At 41.6% G+C, this 23,201-nt stretch overlaps 1 protein-coding gene across 3 annotated transcripts in view; it reads left to right on the top strand.

Annotated features, from left to right (window-relative positions):
* Smurf (SMAD specific E3 ubiquitin protein ligase) overlaps window positions 1-23,201 on the top strand; it is a 51,009-nt gene that overhangs the window by 1,916 nt on the left and 25,892 nt on the right. The gene's annotated exons all lie outside the window — the stretch shown is intronic.

Raw genomic sequence — 23,201 nt, 5'->3', positions numbered from 1 at the left:
GTCTTGAGAGCGAATGGCCTATAAATTGAACTTTGAATTTGATTTTTCGTGGAATGGCAGGAAGGATAGTAGGATCCTAAATGATCCCCAATTGCCGCTTGAGGACGCATACTTGCGGGGGGTGCGATATCTTCTCAACTGAATAGACAGTCGATTACGTTTTCGTATTATCGGATTTATGTTCTGCAGGAGAATAAACATACTGAAATGTTTGGCAAAAATGATCGCTAAAGGAAGTAAAGAACTTGTGCAGTTAATTCAATACTGTAGGGCCACGTCAGTAGCCTTACAGAAGCCGCTCTTCGCGTATGCCCATTTTGGAAATCCCGCGCGTCCTTTTTGGGAAAAGTAACGCTTTTTTTTCATAATAACAGCAGCATCAGCACCACCGCTTTTAAGCGATACAAAAAAAACTAATACTGGGAGTTTTGGGGGGACGGTGACGTAATTTTTGAGCTCATATCAATAGTGATAATCATAATCGTATGAAGACAGTGATTATCATAACCACCATACTCGACTGTACATTCAATAGCAGTATCGAAGGCCAAGTCCACTGTTATACTGATTCTATTGATATTCATCGAGTGTTCGCTGGAGAGCACGAGTGTTTCCAGTCTCAAAAAAGGGGTACTTCTGTTGTAACTAGATGGAAATATAAAATTATCAGTTATTCTCAGTGGCTAAGATCGCTTCTTCATCTTGTTCGTATGTAAATTAGACAGAAAATATTTTTTGATACTGTAAAGCGACAATGTAGACAAGATATTCAGTCACTTTCGTCCAGCTGTCCCGTGTTATTTATCGGCTCCAATATCATCCAACACGATACATAATTTTCCCTAAGCTTCCCTAAACTAAGAACTCTACGTGTACGTTAATACGACCCGTAAATTCAAAGACGAAGCAAATCCGCCGGTTTTCGTAGAGTGGGTGGAGGTTGAGGCTGTAGCCTTGTGGGTGACAAACAGCACCACCATCTTCTATTATACATCGAACATGTATTGAAATGTATTTGAACCGATGATACGATGCTGTAGCTTGGGAGTACGAGCAGCTTTGTACAGAAGGATCAGCGTTCGGGTCCAGTAGAAAATGTGCTACTACAGTTTCTAGGCAGATGCCGACCGTCGCTTGTTACTATGGCGTCGTCTGGCTGTTCGTGGTGGTCCTGCCGCAGTGGCTGCTACATTTCTATGATCTCTCCTCTCCAGTTGAGCCAGACATTCTGTTCTGTCTGATGTTATACGTTTCTGAAGATCTTCTCGTTACGGACCGCTGCGTGAAGCAGGAGTCTGTTTGGTGCTTCTTAAACTGGCTGTTGTAGATCACCCACCATGCATGTGTATATTGGCAGAATGACAGCCGAGAATCCCTCTGGCAATGAATATTAGCCGGCTGAACAGGAACATCGTAAACGACCTGTTGTTGTTGAATTGCTTTTCTGCTATTCCATGTACGACCAATAGTAAGACCAACCTTCATCAATTACTCGTTGCCGATGCGTTCATTAAGTTGTATTAGATTGCGATCGACTTTGTTGTAGAGATAGGTGCAATTCCCGCCTAAACACCTTCACGGTGAAAAGGTGAAGACCGTGATTGTCGACCTAGTCTATCTTTGACGAGAGCTACGTCTGATTATTATCTCTTTATTCTGTAGTTTTGTTCTGTAGTTCTGGCGTTATATTTTCAGTATCTTCTAATTACCTGTTTGTCTCCGCTTTGATTGCTTTTAGGATTTCGGTGAAGTATCATTACGATTAGTTAATGTGATCAAATATCTATATGCATGAATAAGAGTAATATATTTCAGGGCTGCAAGAGATCTGTGTCTGTTCGCTTACTTGCTCATTTGTCTCTCCTCTTCTCCTTCCCCTTCCCCCCACTAGGGGTTTGATTAGGCTGATTTTTAGCGATTCACTAGAGTTTCATTTTACGGGTAAGATGTAGCCAATTGGAAGAATATGTTTTCCGGTGGAGCCTGTCTGTTCGATACTATAAAGCGTAATGTAAAGTGGGACAAATTATTCGTTTTGTAGCGATGTTCGCCCTTTTTAGGTGTTTGTTTTTTGCTAAGAATCCTTTACGTGTGTCTATGAGAAAGCTGCAGAAGTCAAGATGGGTTGTATTTGAGTGGGGTTTTCGCAGAACTTTTTTCGCTACTGACAAAATGGCAGCCAAATGTTTTCATGGAGGTCTATGGAGGAGATCTATGATTATCTAGCATCATCCACATCTTTCGTTCTTCCGCCGAGCTGAATCCAAATGCAAAACATGTCACTATACAAAATCTTAGTTTTCGCACTGAAAATGCTTCCCGAAGGTAAGCCTAACATGACGTTCTATGTAAGGAAGGAAGGCGCTTTTGATATCAATCTATTAGTGAAAATAGATATTTGGGCGTGAAAATAGTCAAAAATTTAAGCAGTTCGTCTCACCTACTCCTCAGTGTGTTCCGAACTACTTTGGGGCGCTTTTTTGAGGGAATATGACAAGTTTGAATTGGAATGTTGTAATGGCTGATGTTACGAACATCGGAAATATCTTTCTTATATTATCGGAATTACTACATTATATATAATATCGGAAAGATTTCTTGAGGAAAATATCGAAATATCGAAAACATTTTCTTTATGTAAGGCACCACTTTATTCACGCCAATTATTTACAACAGTTGATATATTTTGACGAGCTGAATATATGTTCTTAGGACTAAAATATGTATTTCAACGTAAGAAAGGCCAGAAGCTGAATGCGGTCGATTTTTCATTTGCGAGACACTAGCATAAATTTTCTTACATGGAAATCTATCTAGGAAAACATTTATTGGTAGCAATAAGCTCTCGATGCGAAATCAATATCAATCCAAGTGCAGTACATGTTAACATACTTAATTGGAGTCTTTGGGTCGGAAATGCCGTTCGAAGGGTGCGAACTTAACACGATCTTCTATATAAAAGGGGTTTTTTCTTGAAGTCAATTGATAGATATCCACAAGTTCAGTAAAAATATTATATGCATCCTTGTTCCTCAAATTGATATTTTTGACTAAAAACTGCAAAAACGATTAATCGTGTCAATTTATGTATGTCACAATGAGATAGAAATGTGTTTCTAGTGTTATTGAGCGGATTTTTAATAAATGTCAATTGAAGGCTACGGAAGCGTACCTGGTCAAGTTAAGCAAGGTATTTACAACGAAATAACTGTTATGTACTCGATCAATACTTTTTGTTACTTTATGCAAACGAATCAGATTAGTTAAATTTAAATAACTACAAAACAAGCGCAGGTCTGTTTGTTGCTAATAAAAGTGGTCATTTTAAATCTGATTATCTTCTGGGTGCAGTCGTGATTTTGACATCAATAGGTAAAGTATCATGAGCGTTCCGCTTTATTTGTTGTTAAAGCTAACTGGCCTACGTTTACGATACTCAGGATATGTGCATGGAAATCGAAGATATTTTTTTAGAGGCTGACGAACAGCTTTATTCACAGTCAAGTAATCTCAGTTATCCACATGTATCCCTTTTACGTAAGACTTGGTTCTAACAGATACTTGTTACTTCTAAAAAAGAGAAGCCCTACTATACAGCTTACGTACGTTGAGAAAGCTGGCTTGTAAGAAATCATTACGACGGTCCTTACGGTATCTATTAAAGAGTTTAAATAAAAAAAAAAGAGAGGATAGTAAAATACATGTGCAACATTGGCGCAACCTTTCAAACTAAATATCTTGTTGAACACCTTCATGGTACTGTTGATAAAACACGGCGCCCAGAGATACTTTAATGCGACCATTTGATAGAAAGCTTAATATTGCTGAGCTCGCCTGACTGAGTCAATCTAGCCTACAGCATCTTAACCGGCTACCCTTGGTCAGCTATCGCGAGTAATGACCGCCACGTCGCATCTATAGCACGGCCCCGTTGGCACTTTCATTAAGTACCTCCTCTTCCCAATAGGTTCCTGGTTTACCCATATACTTTTGCAAACAGAATCGATAAGATGGTTGAATTTTACGGCCAACGCGTCTTTACGCTGCCTCAAGCGCTGACGCTACATAAATGTTCCTCACAGTGCTAATTCAAACGACAAGAAACCACTGTGCTTTGTAATTGACCTGTGTTTCATAATGGAATCAGGCTCAATGCCGGTTTAATAGTGTCTTAGCATGGGATGTATCGTACTACATTTATACGAATCTATATAGTGAAGATACTGTTACGAGTATAATTGTACCGGTCGGATCTAGCTTCTATGTACGTATGTATGGCATCTTATACGGACGGACTCCTAGAACCCCTCCCAGTATTAAGTATGTTTGTATTTATCTTTGCTAGCAATTCGAAAGATTCGGTTACCAAAACACCAAAATGGTGCTTTGGTTAGATTGTAGTGGCCGACATGTAAATAACTTGCAATCTGTCATCAGTGATGTAGTACAATATTCGTGGCCAGCGTGCTTGCCACTCCAGGTTCAACAGCGTTCGCGGGGGTCTTTTAATCGCTTCGGTGGCTGTGGTTTGCGCAGTCTGTCAGTGATCTTGGCTCACAAATAAATTGTAAATAGCCTGTTGTCTTAAGGTCAATAGTAGTAGTAGTCAATCGGCTGTCTGAAGCCTTATCAGAATATCAGTTAGATACGAAGTTTTTGTGATTGCATAAAAATAAGATTAATCAGGAGCTACTAGTGCTACGGCCAGTCTGCGCAAATAAATTATGTATCCTGTATTTTATATATATATAATTAGATAACACACCTTAAGTTTATTCGTTTTTTTATATTCATACGTCTAGTCTGCGCAAAATTTATCTTGGATTCTTGAAGCTGACAGTAGAGTAAATTTTTGTTGCATCAGACCCATAGACCAGTAGTAGACTTATTACTGAATATTTTACGGTAGTATCTATATAATTAACGATGATATACATATATCCCTCGCAGTTGTCTTCTATTGTTATTGTAGTCAAGCTGTTGAAATTCATTGTTGCAGCTCTAGCAGCGTTGTAGGGGGCCACGTGTTTGTCATCGCCAAATGGCGCAGATCATCTGCCTTGCGGACGGCCGTGAGGCGGAACAGCAGACGAAATCTTCTTCAGGAAACGAGCCATGATAGGGAAATAAAATTTAATTGTTGATGCGATAAAGTGTCCAACATGACGTGATGCTTGGATTATTCTCGGCAGGCTTCGCTTCCAGCGCCTTTGAACGAATGAAATGAGCCCAGGAGCATAGCAAAAAACACTGTAAAGATAGCTAAGAAACTACAGGACTCGTGTGCGCTGAAGTCGAAAGTTGCGTTCCTATATCAGGCAATTTTCTGGCCTAATATAGGGATGACTTCGGTCTTGGACCATCCTTGACTTCTTTTTCGCTTCTACCTGTTCTTGCAACCGTGTACCATGATACCATTTGCATTTTACGATTCTTTTTTTTACGAGTTCTTTACGATTGACATGAAGCAGCCAGTGAGCCCTACACACAGGTACCGTTGATGAATATTGTCCGATTCTTATTATAACCCGTTTTGATGTCCCTGATTGAACATTTTTGCTGCGTTACTCGCCTAAATATAAAAATCAATAGCTTTATGAACTAGTTGAACCATTTCACTATCAGGCTAACAAATATGCTCGGACATCGGTAAATGTATCTGCATATATGTAAGTAGTACCCTGGTATATAATAATCCCTGCGGCGGGTTTCTATTTCTTTGTGTCAAAGAACATGTTTTTAGGTATGCAGCTGTGTGTTTTCAACAAAATAGGCTATATGTGAGCTCTACGACAATATGGATGCCAGACGTTCTGGTATAGGCGCGGTATCGTTAAAAAAAAGGACCGCTTTTAGTAATCTGCTCGGTACTATCGTGAAGCGAAACGGTTCCTACGTGGCCTATCGACGTCTCGTACTATCGTCTTTCCGCATGGCTGCTTACGCCTTAGGACAACGTCGCCATCACCGGAAACAGAATTTTTCCGCTTTACACGTGTGAACAGATGATTCGCCTTTAAGAGCCTCGTGACCATTTCTAACGGCTTGCTGAATCCGATCGAATGCGTAGATGTATAACATAACGAACGCTTTTCTGATTCTGAGCCTGGTCTTATGGTGAAGGTGTACCAACAGGCTTCTCCACCAGCCTACTAGTTGCTTTAGTGCACTATTTTACCACTCATTTACGCACCCATTTTTAAATTTGGTGTTTCTTTTCAATGTAACCCTAGAAACGTTCCTGCTACGGAGTTGTGATATAAAGAGCATGTGTCTAAGCAATCACGTCACTAATATAGCAAATATCTATATAGTAGCTCTATCGGGAGTTGCACTTCTGTCTATGGCAGCTACCAGCTTCACTGGATCCGCTCGTCGTCAGCCTAACCTTAGATGCAGATATCTAGAGACTCGAGAAGCAGCAAAAGAACCAAAGGAAAAGGTAGAAGATAAAACGGCGCTTTGAGACGTATGGGCTGATGAGTCAAAAGCCAGTCTAACGCCGTGAAACAGTGACGCCTCGATGATTATGCTGAGTCCTCCCGAGACGGCAGTAACCAGCCAGGCATCCAGCATCTTTACGTCATGATAATTTCGATGGCGATGATGATGGTGACGGGAAGCCACTAAAGAAGTCTTTTCATGCTGTTGATAGTAAAGTTTCTGTTCGTTTCTTGGTCGGGTTCGCCTTGTTGCTATGAATATAGTCGACGTCCTCCAAGCCTTATGGCGCTGGTTCGGGCCGGCGAATGAACACAGCAACCAGAACTAAACAGCTTCTTTTCGTGAACTGGCAACGGTGAGCCATCGGATCGTCAGATGGACCGGTGGACAACGGTCACTCGATTACGACCATCGCATCTCAACTGAGTTAACAAAGGCAACGCAACTACCAATAAATACATAGATAGTAGCTAAACAGCGGAAAAACGGTTCAGCCAGTCAACGACAAAACATATACGAAGACTACAACCAGGCAAAAAAGAAAACAACAACAACAAAAACAAAACTCGCATATCTTCGTTGTCTGCTTGACGAGGCCTTCAACGGCAACGACAATTACGAGAACGGAGACCTTCGTAACGTGGCTACCACGGACATCACCGTCGGCATTATCATCATCGCTATCACGATCTTACAGTTTATCTTCAGATTCTCCTTTGTCTTCACCCTGGTCTCCCAATCCACGGAGTCGTTGATCCCCGCGCTCGTTGCTGGCCAATTCTGTCCATCTATCTCTGTATATACATACATACAATGTCACCATCTTACGAACTTTTCTCACTTGTCGTTCACGGAGTCGTGTTGTCTGAAGCGAGTTTTCAGCAGGGAGCTCCTACATGGGTTCTGAGATTAGGCTGTGACGGTTGGGCGTAGTAAAGGTGATGCGGCCTTGCTTGAAGGGATGCTGCTGGCTGAGCTTCTTGCCGGTAGTAAATCGTTGACGTCGAAGTCGTCGTTGCCGTCGACATCGTATCGTTCTGATCGTTCAGACGATTGTATTAATTCATGTTGTTGCTGTTGTTGCCTCGATGTCTTGGCACTAGTATAATCCATTGTATCATCTTTCTCTTTAGATTGTCGCTTCCTAACTTATTATTGTTGTTATTACTGATGTTGGTAAACTAATTCATTCTATTTTTCTTTTGAATAAATATTCTCGTTAGCTATGCCTATGCAAATTTGTGTGTGCGTGGCTTCTTGTTTTAATAAGAGGCTTACTGCAACCATTTTCGTAACTATCACGAGCAAAAAGTCGACTCCATCCCAAGGAAGCTCAATTCAAGAAAATATTCTTAGTTTTCTTTCAGTTTTTCCAAATACTTAAGCCTCCGTTAACTATTCTTCGGATTGCCTCATTTGTTGCTGCCATCGCTAGGTTATTGTGTGTTCATTATCATCATTGCTAATTGTTGGGTTTACCTAAGTGGTTTGTTGACCTCAGCCACAGTTGCTGTCCTTTGACAAGCTGTACCTTTAGATACGTACACATGAATACCTAATAGATTCATGTACTGTTCCCATATAATTTTCTGATTAAGATTTGGTTCTAGTTTACCTTATCGTTGTTCTATTTACCAGCAATATTTGTACGGGCGGCTTGCATAATAGACTTGAAGCAGGTAGCTGTTTGACCATTTCTCGATCCGTTTTCACCGTTTTGTCGAAGCATTTAATGGTAGGCTGTGGCCCATTTTTTAATTTGATCAAGCTAGGGCTCATTTGACGCTCGAAACATCGAGGATATGACTATATAGGGAGGGACATAGCGGTGGAATAGGCAGTTCCTCTTCAGTTTCGCTCTTTTCTTACAGCTCATTCTTCGGTAGCCTTCTGTATGGCACATTGTTGATTCCGTTACTAATTTAAGAGCTGTCTGGATTTCTTGATAGAGGAGTGCGTTTCGTCCTATGTGTGTAACGATGACGTCTTGTTACAATACTCCAAATGACACGACGGTAGTTCATGTACAACAGGCCGAATAAAGATCAAAACGTAAAACAAGCATATATCTACTCCATGTCTGACCGTAATACTAAATTTACCTATTCTAAACTAACTAATAAGGTTTAAAGGCAGTTTTCAGGTGTGATTGTTATTGATGGGACATACACGAGTTCGGTAGCTTGTAAATTGTCCATTTGCATCCTCGGCGTACTCCTGTGTAGACTATTTTCTCTATGTGCTTCGACTTATTACCTGCAAACATTTTTATGTGATGAGCCAATTGGAAAACCAAAAAGATTCTCGCTTTGTCATGTATAAGCAAATTAGGGTAGCTTTAAGGTGCTTCTCAAGCACTAGGTTTTGAGTTTTACGTCCAGTATCGTTGTTAGGCAATCCGTCAGATAGACGGCTGGTTTCCACCCATCACGAACCAAAGAAATTCTGTCTGTCTATGCCTGGGTTCGAACCTAGAAGATAACGTGTCCCAAAGATTAGCGTGCAGATATGTTGCCCACTAAGCTTTAAAGCACCTAAACGTTATGAATTCCCTTATTGTATAGAATGACCGCTTGTAGTCTTTGTTTAGTAGAATCATTTTACTGCGATTAATCCCTGTCATTTCCTAATTTAGTATCCAGTACATAGTCGATGTTTCAAAGTCAATGGTTTTTCTTTGGTGCATCGGGGCCTTTTTGATTTCAGCCCCCGTATCGTGTGTTGATTCCGCCCTGACTTTATGGTCGTGTTCCCGTCAATTTTAAGTGTCACAGCTTGTTGTAGTTAAACAGAATCGAGGATTGCAGTAGGGGTGGTGCCCTGTTGAAACCACTTTTCGTCTTCAACGAGTGTGTCACATCCGGCGTAGTACAATTATGTTCATATACCGGTGACGGCTAAAGTAGAAAATCAACAGTGAGCCTTTCTCACAGAAAAAAGATGAGCTGACGTCTAGGGGATCACGAACGTTGCCCAGATGCTTGTGTTCGTTATGCGATTTATTTTGTGCTCCAGGTTGATTCAAGTTTGCTTCTTTGCAGCGTATTAGGCTTTGATCTAAGGTTCAGTTGAGGCTTTTATTTATTCAACAGACAAATCCTGTCGTAGTTTTTTTCTGCGCTTGTGCGTAGGCTTGGAGCATTCAGTGGTCATTGTAGTTGCTGTTCGTTGTGGGACCATTGATTCTTCGAACCAGTAACAATCATTATAGATTAGTTAGTAAATCACGAATCGCAATTTGACTCTGATCGAGAATGAACTATCGGATCATAGCACGGATTCATTCTCAGCTCCTTTGAGAAATCTGCTTGAAGGAAATGATTGGAATTGGACAGTCGCACATTGGATTCCGGCACATCGGAGAAAACTTGGATGAATGCTAAAATTGTGCAAACAGCGAGTCTCATATGTCCACTGTCAGAAAAATCAGCAGGGGGCCCCTTGGTTGTCTACGTCTGAACGCTTATGATGTCGTTGACTTAAGCGACATGCGATTGATTCACTTATATGCAACAGGATCACTGAGCATAAACATGTAAACAAGGTATTGAAGAGATAATATTATACTACATGGAACCTCTTTCTATCCTACAAAAAAAACGTACGTTTGTTTCTGCTGTTTAAAGGACTAATTGAAGTTTGAACAGTTCGATTACCTTAAGGTGTGAAAGATAAACTGAAACGGAGAGTGTATACAATGACGTCGTAAATGCTAATGGAATTGTCATTGTGAACTCACTGACAAAATGAAGTTTCGGTGCTGTATTGAAGTTGTACTTTTTCAACGTTTTATGTACGTGCTTTGTCCATAAATTGTACGATGCGTTTTATTGATAATGATGTGCAAAAGAAATGCTTCAGCAAGACCTGTAACTGTGCCAACATAAAATTGTGGTTGTTCTAATAAGAAAAGCGTTCAAAGGTGCATGAGTTATTATTATAAAAGAGGGCGAATCTAATTGAAATCTAGCTCATCAATCAGTTACCGCTTTTGTATTGCGCGGGTGATCGAGAAGTACTCATTTTACACTGTGTAACATGCTCTACAACGTTGTGAGTAGCCAGAGTGGCTTTACGGAGGGAAATGCTAATGTTTTTAATTTCGCATAAGTATAAACGTTTGTGTGGAAGAAGTAATTGCCACATGAACATAATTAACTTAATCGGTTGCTGTCAAGTGACAGTCGCACTCCTTCTGTTTACTAACGGCCGAAGCGGCGTTCGGATGTCTGCCAAAGGTAGCGATGGTAAGCGCATGCAGCTGTCAGTTACGCTGACAGATATCTTGTCATAGTCTCGAAGTTATGTTTATTCAAGAGATGCATCGGGGATTCTAAAATGAGATTGCAAGCACGTAGCGATTCTCGTCTGCTATTTCTAGCCCACTGCTGCTAGTACTGGTATTTTGCTCTGTAATGCGACGCTTTAGTATGTGTAAATTCGAAACGATTATTATTTTTTGCTAGTATTGCAGAGGAGGCAAGGAAGGAGGTTGGGACAAATTCGAAACGTCTCTGGTGGCGCCATTGATCGGTGCGATGGACTGGCACCTCAGCATTACTGGCGACTAACTAAGATACAGATACACAAACGAACAGGAAAGACGTCGCAGACAATTAAAGGGCAGTTAAACTAAAATTCGCAAAATTTGGTATAGAAAAAGTTATTGTTTATAGCATAGGTGGGGCTGATTTACTTGCATTAAGAGATGGACGTTTTAGTGACAAGTTTGGACAGCATGGTCCAATGTTACCTAAGAATCACATAAACTTGATAGATTGAAACATTGACTAAATGTAGGTGCACAAGCAACCGAAAGATTGCTATGGTTTATTAAAAAAGGTATAACAGCCTCCGAAACGAGAAAAGTAACAGAGTAAGATGGATGATAACATCGATTTAACAGATTCTCTGACAGATTAGGTGACACGATATTTTTTGATTTATCAACTATGAAGGATTTTACTTTTAGAACCGTTAATAATGATTCTATTCAACTTGCTACTGATCAAAGACACCTGTTGGTAATATTTTACATTGCTATTTTGCCGTTTGCTGCGTTTGTGCTTACTGAGCTCAATATTGTGGTGGTCAGATATACGAGCGTCACAATGGCACATGTTTTGTTATTTAAACGCCCGCTTCAATTACAAATTAGATAATCATAACCTACATCGAACTGATGATTTTGTAGCCAGCGCACCCTTTGATAGCAGCAACCAGAGAAAGATGAATTGCCTAGTCCGTGTTGCTGAGCGCCGGAAGAATACGTAATGCTCATGTAATGAGGGCATAACTATTTCAGGTTCATAGACCTGGAAGTACTTGAAGCGAAGTATGAGCCTTCCTAACGTAAGGTTTTGAGTCCGCAACTTCACCCTAAAAATGTCGACATTAATATTATCATATTATTGAAACAGAAGCTTAGTTGCATCTTTAACATGTCCTTCTAGCAGCGCTATATGGTTGATGCCTTGAATGATTAATGTCTTAGCGATTTATGATATTTAGTAGTTAAGTTCAATAATGGTGTCTGACTTTTAAACCACATTTCATGTGGAACGCAGTATCTTATCCCTTTAAGAATTCAGTCTAGCTCTCGTCAGGCAACCCGTCTCGGTTTATCCGATCCCAGACAACCTTGTGATTACATTCACACACAGTCCCAAGTTGAACAGCGAAGCAAACCACAGAATACAGGGACAATTTGTGCAGTCCATAATAATTTACTCTGACAATGACAAAGTAAACGATTATTACATATCGTGGTCGCTATTGCCTTTCTATTTGTTACAATCGACATTTAGTTTTAGTCAAATGGTCTCCACTTTTAGCATTTTTGCAATTGGTAGATATTTGCACAGCAAACGCCGGCACTGTGGCCGTCACGGGCGTCAGACTAGCAGCCCGCCATCGGCCTTATTGCCCTTCGATGATGTGAAACTGTCTGCTTCATGTCTCTTGCTTTTTTAGGGCTTCTGATGGCCTGAATGACAGAAAAGGATGAGCAGATTTGATGGACGCATTGAGAGTGTGACACCCGATGCCGTAGAACGCTTTTTGTGGCTGATACTGTCTGGACCACAAGTTTTCCTGCGCCGTAATTGGTGATCGCTCATCGCCATATTATTTATTTATGATTTCACGCGCAGGACACGCGGATACTGTCCTTGTCAGGCTGGCTCTTTGCTTTGGCAGAGATGCAACAGAGTCTCACGGGGTTGCTTTCTACCAAAAATGTTTGCTTTTTATATGAGTGTGCACATTTGGCCCAGAAACGCTTTATCATTCGCAGATCTTGCTGTATCAAAAGTGCAATGGTATACTTTCATATCGTTACATCAACGATGGCAAGCAATCGGATTGGTTTTATGTTTAGCGTTGGTTCTGTCATCACTCGCCGCTGATCCGTTCGTGGTACACAATCATACTCTATCCTACTCGTATTATCAATCACAAATTCAACTTCAGGGGTTCTGAAATTATAACGTGGAATTTCCCTTTTATGCTATCAGTGCCAGGCCAGTGGCTAGCTAATGTTCAGACAAGCTTATTGATTAGATACGATAGTGTGTAATAGTTTCCGTTGTTGGAATTTACGGGCTTTTCCTGACTAGCTTGTCTTAACATAGCGCTAAAAGTATTATGAAAAAATCTTAAGCCAGTTAAATGTACTGTTCGTCAACATTTTCTATAAAACTGCATCAAGAATAAGTATTTCGAATCTTACGCCCAGCGCCGTCGTTCAACGTCGCGTCAGACGACTCGTCCACTTTGTTCAAAGTACAGGTAATATTAGTCGCTCTAAAAATGAAACCAGGCTTCGTTTTCTACGGCCTATACCTGTTTTGTTTGTTGCAACAGCTCAATATGTCAATTTCTTATTTTCCATTCTTATAGGTTGGCTCGTTTGATACCTTACAATATGTCTAGCCCAGCCATATGCGAATAGCAGAACGGAGCAAAAGCTGATAGAAAAGAAAAAAGTGTGACTAAGGATTTTATGATGATGATCATGATGATCATGATCCATCAATCGATGACCGTCCATATGGATCAGTGAAACAAGAATGCGATACTGAGAAGTAGCTCGACAGAGAGCTTCTTCTATCGCTGTGGCTACCGTCTACCAAGTAACAGTAGTAGCGACGGAGTAAGCTAACTAGGTAATATTCGTGCTGGCTCTCTACTGGCCAGCAACGAAGTTGGCTACCGCCATTCTCTGTCATCAGCAGCTATGCTACTGGTACACGTCAGAGCCTGCGATATGCACGAGAGTGACAGGCGCCGGTGAAGGCTGATGGAGTCACGGGTAGATGGCGTCGTATAGCTAGAGCTGCTCTCGATGGAGAAACACAATTTGGGACGCACGACGCTAACGCCTACTCTATGACGCCATACCTATGTTTTTGTACCTAGAGTTCAATCGGTTATGCCAGCGCCAGTTGATAAGTTGGTGTGTTATGGTAACTGCCCTTGTTGGTCTACTGAGCAGCAATAACAATATTGTAACAGCCGTGCAAGTAATTTCGTGAGAGATGAACGACGTGGCAGTCATGTGTATCGTTTTGCTGCTGTTGCCGCCACCGCTTGGCTATTGTTAACTTGGTCTGTTTCGAGCCAGCTGCCATTACCAAACCACTTCGTCGCAGGTTCCTGGTGGTTATCGGGTTCTTATATACGGTGTACGGCTAGAATTTTCGGGGCAAGATTGCTGCCGAATCGCTAAGGGCTAGCTGGTGTCTGATGCCCTTCCTACGGAAGTGGACAAAATACTCGATGCAGGGCGGGGTCGCCGCTACATGAATTCTTCTAAGCCGGCTGCTGTAGTACAGAGCTAACGAAATAAATAGACGTCGTCTTTTTTGAGCTTCTGTGCCCCGCCAGGTTTTGTTATTTTGTTTTTATCAGCCGTTACACAACAGCCTATCTGCTACTGTCGTACTTCTAGGGGCACTAAGGTAATGACGATGTTTGCTGGGGTGTAATGGCCACTTTTGTACACACAGCTGCATGCGACATTAATCCCTCAGTTCATCCTGGGACAATAGTGGTGTCGCCGATATAGAAGTATATCCGATGCCAATCCTGACGGCGACGTACACAGCAGGTAGACTTTCAAGTAGGAATCTGCAGCAAAGTTCTTCCTAAAAGAAGCGGGTGTGTGATTATGTGAATGTTTATTTAGGAAAATGATTTGGGCGTAGTGAATTTGGGGGTCGTAGATCCGTGCGCCAGTAGACGATGGCCTATGCCGACACCGAAAGCCGATTGAGTTTAACTTCTACTTGTACTACAATCACTACGGACAGGCAGATTGGCAGAAAGGAGGGACCTTTGCTCGATGGTCGGACTAATGGGAGAGGGCCGGTTGCGAATGGACAAAGGGCCACTGCTAACCTCACCGCGGCCGTTACCACGAAGAGGCCCCCACGGATCGAGGGAGGAACACCAAAGGAAGCTGGCCAACAGTTTTGATTCATACAAGTTTAGTATAATATATACGAGAGCACGAGTGGAATCACTAACAAGTCGAGGGAGTGCTGACCTAGTGACAAAGCAATCGAAATCGAGTCTGGTTAATTCGTGCATTAATCATTTATGCTTTGAATGCAGAATAAAGTGAGAAAAATGTGACACTTAACGAAATATGGCAATTATTGGACTGCGGAGTTTGGCTAACGACATATCAGTGATCCTAATGATAAGCAGGTAGAAGTGCCATAGTGACTGACGTGAAAGTGTGAATGATTCAATGATTTCTTGAGGTATCACATGAAGAAAAATGTGTCGAAATATTCCAGGGTGCTGGCGAGGCTTTAGTAGCACACGGGCTAAAAGTAAGTTGAGTGAGAAAGGGATTGAAGAGCAAAAGGTTGCGTGCGGTTGCCAACGCTTCTTATTCCAACGGAGGTACGCCGTATCATACTAAATGAAAAACCCGTGACTTTTGCCCTTAACAAACAATAGTGAGGTTTTCTGACCCTTCTGAGGCCGAGCTGCAAAACCTGAGGTAACTGTATTTCAAGGATTCAATACTTTAGTCATTTGCGATTATTTTCTATTAAAGGCAAAATTACCCGTTCTTTCGTGAGGGGTGAAAGGGCCAGTCATAAAATATATATATATATTCAAAACGCAAAACGAAATTTTCCTTATTGATTCTTTAACTTAATAGCTCAGTCGTCTTGCGAGTGTTGCTTTTCCCTTTGGTTCCTCTTTTTTTTAAAGGGCTGTAAGGCTCATAGAAACCAGGTATGCGAAATTTTTCCATAGTTAGTGCAAGTGTTACCTACTGCAAATTTTTCAGATCTGTTTACGGGATGATGGACAAGTGTTTCATGTCCGAGCGGCAGTTCTATAAATACAAGCCACATAGTTCGAACAAGGTTTTACGAAATTTCGCTACGGGCATGATTTCCCTTGAGATGAAGCATTAATTTGTATAATATTTTATTCGGACCCTTGCTGCCTGGTATACCTTAAATTTTAATTAGAAGCCTGTATATGATAGGGTACTCGAGCCGCGACCTTTGGACGGAATTGAGAAACAAAATGGTCTTTTTATCCGACAGTTACTAATGTGAACAAATGAAGCATCGACTAGCATTGTTTACCGAAGACTATAAAGTTACTGTGTATTATAGTAGGCCGTAGTTAATGGTATATCGATGATCTGATTAAGTATATGACGACTGTGCCGGCCAACTCTGGTTTGCATATGCGAGTCTAGAAAGATCTGTTGCGGCCTTTATGAGACGCCAACGTCAAATTCGGGGGATACGCTGGCCGTGACTAATTTCTTTAGCCTAAACAGCCGACCAGGCAAAAATACTCTTCCCATCGAAAATCAGTAACCGCCCTCAACTTAATCAGGATTAACTTAGGACAGTACCTTGAAGCGACAACTGCAACGTACACATTACCAACAGAGTGGATTTATCATTACCACCTCGGTAACTTTAAATGAGCTGAGGCTCATAAATATTCTTTATTGGTTTGTTAACGTCGGTCTTCCTTCTAAACTAGTGCTTTGTTCATAAATGTTTTTTTACCTGGTTACTGACCTGATAGTGTCGATCGAAGCCCGAAGTGAAAATTTTTTTATCACCTCCAAGTAAAGTATGTCGGCTTCCTATTTCATTGCTGCGCGCAATACATTGCAATACAAAAATGAACGTTCGAGTACTAAACAGATCGAAGGACGGAGCCGTTCAAGGGCCGAAACAAGCGTGCATGCATGCATGCACGAATAAATTCACAAAGACATCTGGATGAATAAACTAGAAGGCAGGGAAAACAAAAACACGCCTTCTTGGGTACTCACATTCTCACACTCATATTACCATGACGACGTCGGAAGGCTTCATCGGCTGAAGTACTACAACAAAAGTTGCTGAAGTATCATCAAAGTATTTTCGGCCGCAACAAGCGTCTGGGAGATAATCTACGTTAGCATGAACCGGAATGGCGATGATGTCATCACACAAACACGGGCCGTCTGTAAAATATTAGCCTGTTATGTTTACGAATTTGTGCGGGTAGATTAGGAATTTCAAATCAAGCAAAGAGACGATTTTGCATAGAATCAAGCAAATAGAACTGTGACAATATTGATGATGATAATAATAATTATTATACCACCGATTGCCTCCGAAGCTATTATATGCTTCGAAAGGGTTTTGATTGGACCAGTATCAACAAAAATATCATCTTGTCATGAGCACATATATCCTTCATTATTTATAACTAGGCAGCCACTGATGTTTGTTACGCAACGTTTCTGGTAACTTTCTGTGCGACGTAGAAACTGTCGAATGAAGCTAGTTGCCTTTGTTCAACCGCACCAACTAACAATCCCTTGATCACCTTCGCTACTAACACTACTTTTCATTTTCTGTTTTTCTCGCCTGGGATACTGAACCAATTTCTTATTAACAATTGTAAGTTCTATTTGCCCATTGAAGGAGTTACTATTCTGCATTACATATGTAGTGCAAGAACGGCTTTGGCCTTTAACAGTCATTGATATAAAACGATACTTGACTTGAACTTAGACAGTCAGACGTGTCAATAGTGTCTGTTTCATAATTACAATATAATCTACTTTCACCCGCTGTCCTAGTTAAGCAAATCAGACTGTCATTGATACTCGTATGTAGGGCAACTGCTGATGACAACAAACGCCCAATAAGAAAAAAAACTGGCTTAATTTCACCTTGTATTTCGCCGGTTTTTTTTGTCTATATGCTATAGTTGTTCGGATAACGCTTCAGCTGCTACCGCTAGCGCAAAGCCATGCTCGAAAAGCGACCGCGACTTCGGCCAATGTTAGTTAAACTTGAAAAGAAAAAATTAAGTTTATTATCTGATTGACAAACACCAGCAGCGGTGAGACGTGTATTTTTATACTCTCCCTACGCGCGGATGGCTCAGTTTTTACGGCTATCTAAGGACGTGAGAAGAACAGTGTATCCGAACGATGGGTTCATGCGTATGTAGCGTTATTCATTAGCTCCAGAAACCTTTTATTGCAGTAAATAGCGAACCAATTGTCAGTTCCTAGACTACATGTGGTTTTATTTTGAATTAACCTTTAAATAGCTAGTAAGTATATTAAAGTACAACTTCAAAAGGCTACATTTGTTGTTTATAGTTCTCTTTATGGAATTGGTATAGGGCATCATAGTTAACATGTGAAAACTCTCAATAGGCTGAATGGATGCCGTTCTGATTGTCTGCAGATTAAGCACAAATAGCCCAGCATAGGTTTCCTTTTCATCAATATGCAACACCAGATTTATACACGTTTGAAGGGAGGAGACTTAAGTAGTAAATATCCCATCTGTCAGTCGTAAAGCAAGTAAACATTATTAAAGTAGAGTAAGCATAAATAGTGTTTATTTCAGATTAGAGGAGCATATGAGGCTTAACTTTATGTAGTGTATTATGCCGTGCTATTTACTCCTAAAATCACGGATTCGTTCCTGTTGTTGCCCTTGTTGTGGCCTAAAGGAGCAGGTACAATACTGTATCGTTCGTACAGCTGCAATACACGCGCTAGTCAGCTCAGGTCAATTATCCTCTCCGTTTGGCATCGACGCTGTTCGTTACCAAGCCAATATACTCTTACTGTATACGACCGATCGGGCCTAATTCACTTACCTACATGCCTGTTACTATGTTTTTAAATAAGCAAAAGGCCTGTAGCGAAGAATTATTTCCAACAAACCAGTCAGTGAATAATAAATAAGAAGCAGAGATGAATGTAGAGTTTCGCCTTTGTAGGTCCTGGCATCCGTCCATACAATAAAAGCACGTACATGATACAAAAAGATGAGTTGTCCGGTTCGTATGTAGACAGTTGGCATCTTCCTGTACATTTATTAGGGTTATGTCTGTCTGCACTGTTTCAGATAGGGCTGGGTGTCTGCCTCCGCGCGTGCACCCTGCGTCGAGCAGTGAATGGCCAGGCGTATGCGGACAACTTGTTCTTACCATGGCTCGACGGGTTATTTGCTTATGACGGTAACTGCCCATAAATCTTGAATCATTCTGCAAACTGACCGACGAACGTTTCTTGAACGATCAAAAATCGTATCCGAGCACGCGACGAAGCGTATGAGGTAGTTCCATCGGTTACTGCTTTGCTCTGACACTCTGGCTGAGATTTCCCTAGCAAACGAGGGGTATGCACTTCGTTGTACCCATTATATATTGTATTGCACGTGTGTAACAGGTGGTTGGGGAATGAGTCTATATAGCTCACCATTTGTGCCTACCCACAAAACGAGTATGCTTCTCTGCGCACCTGCTGCCAAATCACGATTTTGTTTTTCGTATTGATGTGGTAGATTGGCTGCGTCGTCGTCGAAGCGACAGGATAGGCGCTCGTTGACTGTGTGCCTGTGTTTATATGTCTGTATATCTATTTGTCTGTGTTTGACGCAAAGGAAAGTAGCACTAGACTAGCTGTAGTGATTGTTGTACGTTAAGAAAAGGCACACCTTAGTAAGATAGATTTGCTGAGCTTGGCAAGGGGCCTGCGACTGCAAGGTATTCCTTGGTCCATCTAGACATGCGACTTCCTCGAGACATAGGGAAACGAAACGCAGCTAGGCAGAGCTCGTTATATGTACACCATAGATGTAGCCATGCAGCTAAACAACGCGAATCATTTTAGAGACTGACGCTGGAGAATGGTTGTATGTGGTGTCGGATCACTCGAGAACAAAAGGCAGTTGGCGCACTAGCGGGTGTTAACGCCGGAAGAAACCCTGTCTCGACTGTTGCAGTTTTCTCTGTGTCTTAATGGACGATAGAGGGCGAGTCTGGGATTATGTACAAGCTGTTTTTACCAAAATTGGCAGGAAACAAAAGCAGTTCCGGTAAGATTTCACAGGCCATTGTTTGCAGGCTTGTTGATGTCTTATAGGGATGGCATCGAAGCATAGACAGATCCCTTAAAATAAATACACAACGACAGTTATTTTTGGTTAAAAATAATCTTATTCATCGGTAATTGGTATCAGATTTATGCTAAAAGAAGGCTACCACATACAGCAGTTCGTGCTAGCAAACGATATGCAAAAAAAAAAAGTATGGAAAAGAAATTCATCTTTCACCTATTTCACGTTGTGTGTCTGTCACGTTTTACACGTAAAGATTCAGATTAAACCATTGCCGTCGACAGCTCCATGGTGCGGCTATAGATTGTTTGTATATTGATCTTAATACATATTTATATTGGGTTGAAGGCTGTGTACCTCATTGTTTGCTTTAACGAGTGAGCATCGCCATCTGTTATAGATATGACTAGAACGCGTCTCCAGCTAACGTCTCGGTCCTTCCGCCCTCTGTTTCTCTTCTCGTTTCGCCTACTCTTTGGTTCGACGAACGGTGGTTGATGTCCCTTCCCATGTTGCTGCTGGTCTTTGCGGGGCAGTATCGTACTTTTTTTGGCCAGCATCTTCTGTGTCGTTGCTACCGCTGCTGCATGGCTAAGACGTAATGTAAGCTGCGTGAGGGCTGCATGTTTGTTTGTCCGCATTATAGGCAATGCTCAAAGCATAATCACAACTAATTCAGAAAGCGAAAGGATGAGGCTGATGAGAAACTATAACACAGCTTACTCATGCCAGTGGCGGTTCGTTTTGTATTTCGTTCATGATCGAATATGGCTGACTCGAGCCACCGGCAGTCAAGCTGACGATGCCCAACGCTTTTGGGTCGTACCATATGCCATTCTGCGGTATTGTACAGACATAGCATAATGTGCGTTGGTCCGATCGTGTTCATCTTTATAGCTATCAACAACACTAATAATTGCGGCAAGGACGTGTTTTGATCACGTTCGCTTCCTAGGCTTGTACAAACACGAAAGTTCAATCGAGTATTGAGCTAAGAGCTAGCCCAAACATAGTCCCACGGCTATCGGTATCGTCTCCCTTTATGGTCCAAACTGTAATAATTGGTTAATTTAAATTGCTTCAGTTGTGTGTCATGACAACGCATCTTTTTGATCAGTTAAACGACAATGAAAAGTGGCTTTTTTCGTCAGTCTCCTAGACACACTAGCGCTCGCAACCCTCCGTCATTCGGTTTAAAGCAGGTAGGGTGTCCGGTTTGTGTCAAATATGTGATCCGTATTTACCGGTTAAGATGGGTGATTGCATTTGAGCGCTAATCGATTTCGTCTTCGATGGCTATAAACGATGTCGGCCCAGCAGCAAAGTGTATTCATGAAGTCCAGCTTTGTTGTTACGTGAACTCTGAAGTCAAGACGGCTACCCGACTTTTTACCGACTTCGTAGAAATAAGAACGATATCCCGTTGGCCTCATTATAAACACACAAGTTTTCTTGTTTTGCTGCTTGCCGCTCGTTTGGGTTCAAATCCTTTTTTTTTCAACTAATAATATAAGCTAACGTCAGCTCACTTTAGGCTATTAAACATTCAAAATGAAAAATAGTTCTTACATATAAAATCTAATATCATCAATTTATAAATCGACAAATTATTATGGTCAGACACGTGATTACAGCTGTGATTCAAAACCTCAACTTCATCGGCGTTACTCTATTGAGAAACCGGGGTTATTGATAAACCCAGTGTCGGCAGCCTTACAAATTGGCCGAAACGCTTTGAAATGCACTCTATGGTAACTTAACGTTGCGGCTTGACAGCCTCTTATTGGTCTAGCCACCCGCCCACATATCTTTGACAACTCGCACCGGCAGAGCTACCGCCCGCCCCTCAGATTTCTTATATCGCGTTGCGTTGATTAAACCTAGTTCATACTTCTCCTGCCTTCTCCCTCAGATCATGAAGGTGAAGGGAAATTGTCTTCTATTGTCAAGCGGCCTTGTACGTCTCGAGTTCAGTTGATTTTTTTATAAAGTGCAAACTACCTCCAGAATTCACAATGGGTAGTTTTTGAAGTAAATTCAGATTTCATACGACCTCAGAAACGCGTCCTATTGTTGTTTTTTTTATTTGAATTATGTATGGACTTCGTTTTGTACCTCTTTCCGGAATCGCTCGTTTTCTCCAGCTTGAGATTGCTATAAGGAAACCAGCATGTTGTACGATCTGCAGACACATAAGCAAGTATTGTATCTCTCTTACGTATTCTGAGCATTAGCTGCTGAACTACTCTCATACCGCATCATCAGCCCCAGCCTAGAGATACGTGGAGGCCAATCGCGTAGACCGTAGCAACGGCGAGACGACACGTCGCTGTATCGGTACCCATTATATTATATAGCTAGGAAAACTAATACCTTAACCATTGGCAAAAATAAATTTTCCTGGAGTTGTAACGAACAGTATACTTGTGCAGAATATGTTATGCGACCTACCTGAAAGGCGATGAAATTTTACTGAATTAATACTATATATGGTACCATAGTCGCTATAATATCGCAGCGACCGATACAAGTAGCTGTGTTGCCAGTGTTAGACAAACTACTAGTGTGACACACAGCACGGGGCGACCGAAGACAAGCCAAAAAGCCAAGTCGACATTCACTGATGGCGCCCTACGGCGCCGCCTGGTCATGCTAAATAAAAGAGGGCAATGAAGACGCAAAGAAAAAGGATGAGATAGCAGAGTTGACGTAAGGTTGATGTTGTGGAGGTAACCACAGCCGCAGCTCTCGTGAATAACTAGCGCATAGCTGCTTGTGAGCCTGACGCTTGCTATAAGGCCACAACCGGCTATAGTCTACCCTGACTGGGCACGACCGGCGGCGTTAGTAACCCTGCAGTAGCTAGAGAAAAAGTCTTGATGGCATCGAGGAGAATCTAACGGCGACCGCTTACGACGGCTTCGAGCTATGCAGAAACCGATGACGACTCCCGTATAGTTTTGCGACTGTTTACTATCACAAGCCCGGAGTTATGATTTGTCAGCAGACAGCATTCATTAGCGAGACAACAGCGCCCTCTTGATCAAATAAAAACAGTAGAGTTCACGGATCTAATAACTGAAAGCTTGGGGAAGCCGTGAACAAATAGGCCGGTTCCTGTAATTATGTACGACTGTCATTTATTGAGCTTTAGCACATCTTTTTATATACCGTTGAAGCCCCACTTTGGTTTTTCCCTCTGGTCCGCTGTTTAGAGACATTGCTGAGAGGGTTGTGGCAATGAAAGAAATATTTTAGTTCGTATACGAAGTGTCGCTTATGAGGGTATGTTAATCAGAGATTCCTATGCGTGCGCAAGACCAACTCTGAGCCGCATGTCTTGTACAT

The sequence above is a fragment of the Varroa jacobsoni genome, unplaced genomic scaffold (genome assembly GCF_002532875.2).
Source record: "Varroa jacobsoni isolate VJ856 unplaced genomic scaffold, vjacob_1.0 scaffold_1355, whole genome shotgun sequence".
NCBI lineage: Eukaryota > Metazoa > Arthropoda > Arachnida > Mesostigmata > Varroidae > Varroa > Varroa jacobsoni.
This window is presented reverse-complemented; position numbering and strand designations above follow the sequence as displayed.